General features: G+C 37.0%; 1 long non-coding RNA gene across 1 annotated transcript; it reads left to right on the plus strand.

Moving 5' to 3' along the window:
• The first annotated feature begins 3,451 nt into the window (after positions 1-3,451).
• Positions 3,452-11,846, plus strand: LOC125613585. The gene is made up of 4 exons (XR_007344144.1): positions 3,452-3,534; positions 6,461-6,586; positions 9,635-9,729; positions 10,626-11,846. It is a non-coding gene; the product is annotated as an uncharacterized LOC125613585 (long non-coding RNA).
• The last annotated feature ends 221 nt before the right edge of the window (positions 11,847-12,067 follow it).

Raw genomic sequence — 12,067 nt, forward strand, 5'->3', positions numbered from 1 at the left:
ATAACTGGAGAGAACCCATGTTAAATTTAGAGTAAAGGAAGGAAGGTTGCTGTTTTGTTTGTTAAGACATTAATTTGTCTGCAACATATGAGAAATTATGCACCAGAGGCAGGGTCTGGAAGTGCAGAATGAGACAGAACGATAGGAAGAGCCATCGATTCTTCAACATGAAGGTGATGATGAATCTTGATTCAATCTTTAAGATAGATAGCCTTTCCTTGAGAATACCTATGTCTGGGTGTTTGTATCCGACTGTGTTTCGTCTGACAGTTATCCACAACAGGAGAGAACATCAGCATACCAAGGTTGTCTGGGAATGAGGAGAGTTATAAGAGCCCTGAAGCCTATCCTAAACCCTGGATTTCCAGATCATCCAGTTCATCCACTTTCCATTCTTTCCCTCAAACTATGGGTTGAACATCCTTAATCCAAAAACTCTGAAACCTGATATTCACCAAAGTCGGAAAATTTTTGAGTACCAGTATGATGCCACATGTGGAAATTTCCACAATTGACTGCATATGTTGGTCATGGTCAAAATTTGTCTTCCATTCTTATACTCTAGAAAAGTCATCTCAATATGTAATTCCAGGTCTACTTCTCCCCACTCAATATTGTGATAACCTGTGATTATCCCCAAATTGCCATTCATTATATTATATATTAAATCCTAATGTTAGAAGTTAATGATGCTAATTCAGTAGTTTTAAGCAGATGTTGTACCTGAGAGGCAAGTTGTAGAGAAGATCAACCAGGAGGAAATGGGTGTCAGAGTATAAATGTGCACCCCACTCCATAGCAGGGGGAAATAGCTTCTCTTCTGATCAAATGCTCTACAGCAAGCTGATCTAGTCCAGGAAAGGGGCAGGTGTAGTCCAGACAAGAAAAGCCAGATCCTATCATTTGATAGATAGGGACTATCTAATCAACAGGTATTGGGATTAGGAAAAAATGGTTTTATAAATTTAAATCTTTATCTTGTTACAAATAATTTGTAGGAGGTACATGCATATATATGTAGGTAATCAATCCAACAAGGTATTTATTTGGAATAAGTATTTCACGGCACTTGGAATACTCTCGTGAAATCTTTATTAAAGAGAAAGTATTTCGACACATAAATACATTAAATACATAAGTAACAATGCTAGACCTCAACTGTCTCATTTACAGTGATACCAATGCTTGCTGTATTTTTCACATCAGCAGTATTTTGGTGATAGATCTGAGTAGCCTCATAACAAGGGGTTGACATAGTAGATCTCAAAATGAGTGTAGATAACCCAGTTACAGTAACCTCTGGATTTTCCTTCTGTGTGGTTTAGAATTGTAAAGTTCACCCCTAAAGCCAGATGCTTCCAGCACAGAGCAGCCACAACAGTCATCTAAACCCTCCATTTTCTTCATCTGGTGGAACCCAAAATGGTTATCATTTATCATTCTTAGCCAATGTCAGCATGCAAAATTATGGATTTTGTAAGAAAAAAATGGCAACTTAGCATTTGCTTATTGAGAAAATGCCATATTTTGAGGCCTTTGGACTTTAGACACATACTCCTATAAATGAGTTTCTGATCTTTATATTTATTATTTTTTTCCCAGAAAACGTCATGTAATTCTTTGTCTCTCCCCTTACACTGATAAAAGTGCTAGACTCAAGTCTACACAAGTTCTCAGTCGATCTCAAATTTTACAGAGCCTTGTAATAGAATTTAATCTGTAGATATCAGATTGGGATTCCTTTCAAACTTCTATGGAAAATAGAGCACTCAATTACTCCCAGTTGCCAAGGAAACAACATGAGTCCATAAGACCACTGAGCATGGGGCCAGTGTGGTCAAGGCTGGCCACTCTAGTGAGGCATATAGTTTCAGAAACCTATGCTCAAACATTCAAGTAATTTTATTTCCCACTTCAAGTAAAATATTTCCCTTTGATAAAACTAAATGAAATAAAATCTAGAGTAATTTGAATAAAGGAAACAATGATCTTCTTTAGCATTCCTGATTTTAATGGTATGAAGTCCAGTGTATGAAGATTTTTATTTAGACATGAACATTTTAGCTTGGTGAGTCAAGCAGATATGAATAAAATACAACATCATTGCTCTTTGCTCACAATGGGAATCTACAGTAAATTGAAAAAATAATTAAGGAAGTCTTCTGAATAAACCTCCTCATTTCTATTTTGAATTCTGCCTGGGGATGGCCAGCCACATAATCAGGCATATTTTGGTACCAGATTTCCATTATGCCTTTCCTTTTTGAAACTCTAAATAAAATAGATCTTCTATTCTGTATGAAAAGAGGTGGCTGTTTCTCCCTCCCACATTCTCCCTTCCCCCCTACTCCCTCCCTGTCCCTCTGCTACCATACCTAAGCACTATAGTCATGGAGTCATGGGTTGAGACATTTCCCTGTTGCCAACACATTTCTTAAAAGACAACGGAGGCTTGTCTCCCTGGCAACATGACTAGTGAAAACTTCTCATATGATTTACCTATCCCAGAGACAGGTAATAGGCAAATTCCACATTTGACAGTGTCATCTGTTTTAAAAGGAAACTTTCTAAGTCTTATCTGACACCAAGACTCCATCTGAAGCCTACCTTGGCAAATTCTAAATGATGTTTGGGTTAGTGAAGGATACAAGAGAACATTAGATGCAAATATTCTTCTGCATCTTATTGAGTCATGGCGGGTATTAGACCACACAGACATAAATATTTATGCTTACAGATGTTTGGATTTAAAATGAAAATGTTCTTTTCCTTTCTGTTTGTGAAGTTTGCTCTTCCTTTCAGGCCATATGTTACCTTCTTAAAGCCTATTCCTGCTGTGCCTCCACTGGCACCTACCCCATGTCAACACAATTTTCTATAATTACAGGTTTCATTTCCCTTAGAATATGTATACCACAGTGTTTGGTTATATATGTCTTTGTTTTCCATTAATGTATTCTCCACCATACTGTGATCTTCAGGCTCTCAAAAAATATGTGGTAAATGAAGGAGACGCCAACTACAATTTTTTTTTTATTTAAGTATAATAAAAAGAGTAAAAGTACATGCTCATTTTTAATCTTTAATTTTGTGTTTAATAGTAACATATATATTTTTGTAACCTAAATAATATTTGATCATAATTACAGGGAAAACATATAAAAAGTCATTAATATATAAAGGCTTGAAAGCATGCTCCATACATAACCTCCCGCCTTAAAACCTGAAATAGGTGTTAAGCAATGGTCAGCACAGATAACGCAAATGCAGAGCACATGAGTGATAACTATAAATGAAAGATGGACTGCCCAACTGGGTGATAAACACACAAAAGGCATGAGGTTTTCATCCTCAGGAGGACTTAAATTGATCACCCATCAGTGAAACTCACTCTGATCTCCCATGTCCAAGATAGATCTGCAAAACCTTAGGATGATCCTCGTGTTTCATCTACAGATCAAGATCCTGAACTTCTCTGCATGTCTTTGATTAGTGTATTGGAAGAGTCCCAGTCTTACCCGACAACATCTGCATGTGTGTATATATTTCTTTTTTTTGTTGTTATGCAACTTCCCCACCTGTTGTCACTACCCAAGCAGAAGATATTCAAAAAAGGAAAGGGAAAGGGTGAGAGAGAGAAAGAGAGAAGGGAAGAGAAAAGGAAAATATGGAAGGAAGAGAGGGAGGGGAGGGGAGGAAAGGGGAGACAGTTACCTAGCCACTGTGAAGGAAGCTCCTAGTTACTCAAGTGTATATGAAATGAATAAGCAACAGGGGAACAAATGGTAGACAATTACATTTTCCAGCTATCCCTAGTGTAGGCCAGAAAGATCAGCCAATAAGACCAAAATGCTTGGTCTGGGGTTGTAGATCAGTGGTAGAGTGCTTGCCTCGCACACATGAGGCCCTGGGTTTCAATCCTCAGCCCAACATAAAAATATATAAATAAAGGTATTGTGTCCATCTACAAGTAAAAAAAAAAAAATTAAAAAAAAAAAACTAAAATACTGAGTGCTTCTAGGACGTGCCCATCTTTACTTTATACTCTTACTGGTGTTACATGGAGATATCTGGGAAAATACAACTTGTACACAATCTTTTGGAGCCCAGCCCAGACTCCTGACACAGCTCATTGGAAAGGGTCAGGGACTCCTAAAGTGCAGGCTCTGCAGGTGAACTGAAGGTGGGGGTGGGCTGGGTGTTGGTTGCAGAGCTGTCTTTGTGGTTCCCCACCATAGGTGTTCAAGTCATGCAAGTCATGTGGTCATGGGATATGCTAGTGCAGACCCTTGTGTCTCATCAAGGGTAGTTATGATACACGAGCTGTGGTGAGTGGCCGCAGTGTGTGCAGCAGGCAGGAATTAAATAGGAAACAAAACAAGGGGCTATTCTTCCTACCGTTCACAAGTAACCATAAAGTTTTTATTTCATTTCTCTAACTCCCTTCCTTTAGGCTATACATTCCTAAATAACATAATAGGACTCCCTTTAATAGTATTTAGGAATTTCCTCTTTTCAATTCCAATGAAAATCCTATATATCCTAACTTTATACTCCACAAATATTAATGATCAATTAATTTATAAAACTCCCATATTTATGCATTCACTACTAAAAATGTCAGTTTTATCAACTTTTTGTTAGATCTTAAGATATCTGCTTTACAGGGTATTTTATTAAATCAGCATTTCACTTTTCCACTTGTGGTGCAGCAAAAATAAAAGTATTTAGGAAACGTCCATATTGCCGCAAATGCACATACAAACATGTTATAATGACTTACAGAACTCTGGAACTTCTTGGAATAAGCCTTGCCTTGGGCCACAAGAGAAACTCAAGCCTAATTATATGCTTGCTCACTCTATTTAAAAGCTTTAAATGCCCCAAACTTCAAATATTTGCTTGGATCTGGGAAGACTCTATAAAGAGCCAAAGTGCTTTCTATATAAATAGTCAAAAACCAATGGGAGCCCCTTAAACAGCTGCTCTGCGTAGTCAGTCAGGAATCTGGTAACAGGAGAACAATAGCTCTAGCACTGAATTTTTATTTAACCCACTTCACTGCTTAGTAATAATTTCACCCCAAATATCATAGCATATTAATATTGCAAGAAAAATTTGTGATATTCTGTCCAAATACTTTTTTTTCTACTATTGAACTATTTAGGGACAGAAAGTAGGTAATATACTGGCAGACCCATAGATATTTACACCACAGAGCCATGGATTTTATGATTCTTTGCCCAAAATCTGACCAGTGCCATAAAATTCCCTATAATTACAGGAGCTACTAGGAGCTACTGAGTAAATGGGCAGGAGGGTTAAAGAGAGGTTTGATACTCCCGTGTGCTTTGGGCTATCTTAAATTCAGCACAGAAGGTCTGGATTCTGGAAAAACCCTCAGTCCTAGACAAAACAGCATAGATATTAACTTAAAACTAGAGTAAGTAACTCCATTGACAGAGGGATTCAAGGTTTTCTAGGTAGCTCTTTGCTCTCCTGTAGAATCAGGAAGAAAGCTATTTTTAGGTTCTGGTTCCATGAGGAGCATAAGGTGATGGCTTTCAGAAGTGGATTCCTACTGCTTCTCAGCCTTTTGGTTAAGTCTAAGTGCAGAAGAAGTTTCCTTAGTCCAGCTATGTCTGTCCCAGTAGTAATTCAGTATTAAAAGAAGGAAGAAAGATTTGCCAATGGAAGAATGTGAGCAGTAACCATATGGAACATTATGTTGATGAAATGGAAGCATCCAGTACAACACCAGGGAATTACAGACAGAATAATTACCTCTTAAAAGTGTCCCTCACCTAAAACTGTGTCTGCATGTTGTGCTTCATACAAAGGAGAATGAGACTTATTAATGGGATAAGTTGCTAATCGTCCAACTTTAAGAGATTATACTTGATTACTTAGGTGGAATCAATGCAATCACAAGTGTCCTTAGAGAAGGAAGAGGAAGAAAGAAAGGTCAGAACCAGAGAGAAAGCCTTGTGAAAAAGACTCTACCTGCCATTGGTGGTTTGGGAGATGGAAGGAGCCACTAGCCAAGGAATGAGGCAGAACTCAAGAAACTGGAAAAAAAAAAAAAAAGAAAAACAATTTCTTAGAAATCCTTCACAAAGACATGGCCTTAATAACACTTTACTTTAGCACAATGAGACCTCTTCTGGGCTTCTGGGCTTTAGAAATATAAAATAACTAATCTGTGTTGTTTTAAACCACTAAGTTTGTGGTAATTTGTTACAGCAGCAATAGAAAGCTAATACACTACTTCAGAGAAAAAATAACAGAAGAAATCAAATTAAAATCTTCAAATCACATGGATTATTAAAGGAATTTAAAACACACAGTAGAAAGCAAGGGGAAAGAGATGAAATAAATTAACAAAGTTAAGATAGAACCCAAGTAAAGCACTTCAATTCTGGGTATGCATGTTCATATATCCTGTCCCTCTCTCTAACAGATCAGCCTCACCTCAGTGTATGGTTAAAAGAGTGTTGAGATTTGAAGAAAGTGTTCATGGATTTAAGGTCCCCTGGACCAATAGTACACATTACCAAGACATGGGAATGAATATGCCCAGCCACAGGTAAATGTCACCAATCTGTCTGATGAATAGCCAAGGAGGTTATTTGTGTTTCCTGGGTAGAAGGCATATGGGATCATAAAGGCATCAGCAATGGGTGGCCAAATTAAGACCTCATGCATATTGAGTGCTATGTGTATTCAAGGTACCCTGAATAGTTAATGTTTCTTGTGTATTTTATGTATCATGAATATTTAGTGCTCAGGTATTTCATGTATAATTCATATAACTCATGAATATTAATCACTTCTTGGTCTCTCTGTTCTGTCTACTATCTGCTTTCCTTACTGCTTACCACATGACTACTTATTAGTTACTTAAAACATCTCATAAACTTCATCCAGCTCATGTTTTCTTATCTTCCATGGTAGAATTACATACTCTCAAACAGTAGAATTAATGTGTGTCTTGTGTTCATCCCGTGAAGAGGATGAACAAAACTTAGGAGATGTTTTAAGGCAAATCCAATGCAATGACATCCTGAGCATGTGCTTCAGGTTTTATCATCATGCCCATGTCTGTCACTCCTCTATATTCCTGAAAGAGCAACTCATAGGGAAACCATTGTTTTAAAGAAAAACACTTTTTTCTTTTCCAAATATAAAAGTTTACCTAATTTCTACCCCCATAAAACTCAATTATCAGAGAGATAGCCCTGGTCTCTTTAATCACTGGAAGTATGTTCTTATATTATTCAGCATAAAAAAAATCACACACTCTGAACATCATTTCTTGTCCTTTGAGAGAAAATAAGGAACAGAAGAAAGGAACAAGAGGAATTTCAGGAGTGAGGATAGTTGTCACCTCTTGTCCCTGAATATCTCTATGACAACAGGCCATTTACTGTGACATCTTGAGTGCTCATCTTCCTCATGGGTAATATTATGAAGTCAGACTTGAGAATTTACATGACCACATCTGATTATGTAAACTAGCTGCCATCACCTAGGCCTGCCCCTGGGTTCACCTAAATGTCAGAAGTTTCAGCCTATGACATGGCTTTTTCTGAGAGCCTTACAAATTCTGAAATAAAATTCATAACAAAAACAGGTCTCATCATCACATCTAACATTTAGCATATATAAAAAGAACAGAAAAAAATTAAACACTTTGCCTTTCCACCACTGACACATGGTTAATTTAACCTCTTTGATTTATAAGATCATGATGTGGATCATAGTGCAAATAGCTAGCAGATCTTCTAAAATCTAAAACAGAAAATTAAGGAACAAAATATGGCCACAGATTAGCCCAAAGCTACAATATAGAGACAAAGAGCAAAAGGTCCTCAATAGTCAGCAACCAACCTTTCCAAATAAATGGATATTGCCTTTTCTCTGACTCAGGGCAGTTATTCCAAAGCTTTGGTTTTGGCTGTGTTTGTCCTTGCTATTAGACCATTCTCTCTCATAGCTCCCAAGGTACATTTTAAAAACAATCCCTGTTGCCCTGATCTGCTCACTGACCTTTATTGAAATAACTGGACCAAGTTCTTATTTAAATTACTCTTCTTAAAATAAGACACCCACTTACTTTTGTTCTTCTTTAATCATATTTTATAATTTTTCAATCTTTTCCATTTTTATTTTTTGTTTATTTATTTATTTTTTCTTTTCTCTAAATACGATTCTTAAATAAGTAAAGGCCAGAAAGGGATTAATGGCCTGGTGAGGATCTGAGTAGACAAAGTCAATGAGCAGACACTCAAAGTGCTACAGATTGCCACAGATGTGCATAGCACCTGCTCCCAGGCTGGGCTAGTCACAGACTGAGTGTGACTCAGAGACCATGCCTGATAGCATCAGAATTTGTGCCTTTGCCCAATTCAGAGCTCAGAGCTTAACCTGTTACTCAAAAAAATTGAATACACTAAATCCATTTATATCTCAACTTACAAAATTTTCTTATAAATCAATCCATTGCCTGACTCCTTAACCTTCTCAGAAAGGCAGAAAAGGGGAAAAAAATCCAAACGCTGTGTACAAAAATGAAAAAATAAATAAAATGCAAAACAATGCTACCTCCAATATACCTTATTTCCAATTACATCTCCCATATCCAGTCCAATATGTCTCTCCCTTTATTCCTGACACCCTCCACAATGATTTTAAAACATAGACAAAAAGAAGTTGCACAAGGATTTTTCCTTATATAAAGGAAATTCTTTAAATAAAATACATTTTTCTGCTTTGATAGAAACTTTACACTTTGACCAAAATGGTATCATTAGCATTTGCCTCTTTCAAAAATCAGCACAAGCTGAAAATTCCCAGCTCTTGCCTTTCAAGAGACGTTTCTAACTTGTATATTTCTCACTCCACCTCCGCATTATCTTCCAGTTTTAAATTTTCAGCAGTAGAAATATGGATGCGACATCAGAAATACACAGGGATGCACACATAGACAGCCGTGTAGTTATACATACAGTTGAATATAAGCCCGTGTCTTGCGTATTTTTGTATTTGGTGATGGTTGCTTGCACCAGGGTAAAGGTTTTTGATGCTTCTGATATTTCTGTCTTAGAACTGCAAAGTTAAAAATGAGCAAACACCACAAATTCGCCTTGCCTTTTAAGATTTTCCTGGCGTAAGATCAAAGGAAAGAGGAAGAAAAGCCCAAGATAAGGCTTAAAACTATGAAGCTTGCACAAAAGCATGGGAATTGAAAACTCTGTTTGTAGTTGAAATAACTCTGACAACAACTGCTGCATCCATAGAAACAAGGCCCTGGGTCTAGTTTGATATTCAGGAATGAAAGAGAGGAACAGATGTTTCAGGTACTGAAAATGTATTTAGAATCTAAACTCCTAGACTTCCTGAGAACTGGCCTTTAAAAAACCTACATGGCCACACATGTATTTGAAGTCAGTAAACAAAAGCTGCAGGAAGGGGCAAGTCCACAGACCCTGTCTACTGGCATCGCTTTTGCAATAAAGAGAAAAGAGGAAAATTACTTAAGTTAATATATAAATCACATACACTTAGAGAGAAGTGTGAATTCCAGCTCTTTTAAAGCAAGTATAAACAGAAAATCTTTTTTTTTTTTTCCCAGAGAGGTTGCTTCATAAACAAAACATGATCATACCCAGCACTGCCAGGCACCAGGACTACGTCATTTCACAGATGTCTCCTCAGTAATTTAGCCTGGTAAGGCTGCTCTTTTCCACTCCACCAGAACAATGCTCTGTACTGACCATCTGACCCAGTGTCTGAGAAAAACTGTTACTACTTGAAAGTCAAAAAGTAACTATGTTTCACCTAAAAGAGTTTTTTTTTCCCATGAATAGCTTTTACTACATACTTTCTGATGCACTTTTGAGAATTTGTAGTATGAGTCTATAACTAATGGCTGAATATATGAGGCTTTAAGTGCAAACCAAATTAACACAACTCCTAGATTTGTCTGTGTACATAGTACACTTGAGATCTTGTGAGGCCTTTCCTTTGTTCTCTTTTGGTTTTATGGGGTCATACCTTTAATACCGGACACAAGAATTATCTTACCTTTGAAAATACACCAACCCAGGATGGTTGATCATTTACAAAAGAAACAGTGTCCCACATTATTGCAAGTCTTTGAAGCAATGGATTTAGTTCACTAAGACCAATTTAAGGCAACATATATTGAAAAAGCAATTCAAGTAGTGAATTCTTTTCCCAATTCATTGGTAGTCATGTCAGATACAAGATTTCTTAAAAGAAAAAAGAAATGTTTCTATAGATTGAGCTCACAGTGACATTAGTTCTAATAAGTGCTGCCTTCAAGTTTGTGGAAGCAAGAAGATCTAGCTACAAATGTTTAAAAAGTATGTATCAATTATCTATATATTATAAATATAAATCAGAAATCAGAAAAAAACTCAGCAAGTGTCTGAGGGAAATTGCTTATAAAGAGATACCCATAAGTAAAAGATGTGTGTGTGTGTGTGTGTGTGTGTGTGTATAGAGAGAGAGAGAGAGAGAGAGAGAGAGAGAGGTTTTTATATAAGCAAGCTGTTGTCAATTGGAAAACATAAACAAGGACTGTGAATCATTTTTTTTAGCATAAACATTCAGATCTTCCACCTCCAGACCTCAGTTCCAAGTTAAAATGGGAAATCCCAAAGCTCCCTGGCCATGATTCTTCTCAGCCCCTGATGACTAGAAGCACATAGAAGGGAACAACGTGGGTCTTGGAAGAGCTTTCTGAGCAGCTGTGTCGTGGGAGAAGGAGCTACTTGCTTTTCTAACCAGTGTCTTGGAATTGACTTTTGAATACAAAATTTAGGTTTTCCTTTACTTTCTGGTTTGCAGATTGTTTTTACCCAAACTAGGGAACAATTAGCTAGAGCAACTAAAAGAGAAAGGATCTGACATCCTTTATGAGGTGTTGTGACTTTTTACAAAGGAACTTGATGCCTTGAGTTACCCTTGACTTGCTTATTGTTGACAAAGCAGGAAAATCTCCACAGATGGTGAAAACAGTCTGAATGTGTGACTGAGGGCAGACAAGCTGATGAACAGGATTATTTGTGTGCCTCAGACTTCCAAATCATGGATCTGCTTCATCTTGGAGTGGCTGGGTCAATTTTGTTACCCGTCTTCTTGTACCCAGCTACCAAACTCTCCACACCAGGTAGAATTCCTCTTCTTCTCATTTACCCATGCAGATGACTTTCAATGTCAACATGCTGGGTGTCCTGCCTTGAAAATAAATTTGCACAGTACTGGGGTAATTTCCCTTTGGGCATTTTTCAGTGCCACTTCACACATGTCTTAGTTATCCTTCTTTTGACACCATGTTAGGCAAGTGGAGATATGACTATAGACTTAAAATCTGATATAAGCATAAACAGACACATTCATAAATATACAGATCAAAATCAGTTCTTGAATAATTTTCATAATTTATAAAATTTTGTTATAGACAATGGATGAGACAGGGGCTCTCTCAAAATGTATTATCATGAAAAATTGTCTCTTTTTATAACAAATATAAACACAAATATTTGTATAAGAAATTTCTACCTGGAAACTGCTAGAAGAATATGGAAAATTATCCATCTCCTCTTCTCAGGCCTATTAATGTTTATTATGTAACATGAACATTGTTGGTATTATGCATGATTGACAGGTGAAGACCAAAACTCAAACAATGTTCTTGTATTAGAATATTTAGTAAAATAATTAATAATATATTTATTCATCTCTACTATGGACTCATTTTGGAATCACTCACAATATAAATAAATTAGACAACTTTAAAATTATGTTATCAATGCTATTTATCAATATAACAATATTTGGGGTAACGTGTGACGGTAGTTTGTCCCGACCCCTCGCCGGCAAGGGAAAACACGACACAGGATTCTTCTTTCAGCAGTTTATTCAGGCCTTGATTCAAGTATCATCTTCTAGCGACCCGCGCCCGCCACGCCCAAGCACAGCCTAATAAAGCCTCCCGCATACCAATCTTAAGCTGCCACGTGGACCTTTCTCATAGGAT

Source organism: Marmota marmota, unplaced genomic scaffold (genome assembly GCF_001458135.2).
Source record: "Marmota marmota marmota unplaced genomic scaffold, marMar, whole genome shotgun sequence".
NCBI classification, from domain to species: domain Eukaryota; kingdom Metazoa; phylum Chordata; class Mammalia; order Rodentia; family Sciuridae; genus Marmota; species Marmota marmota.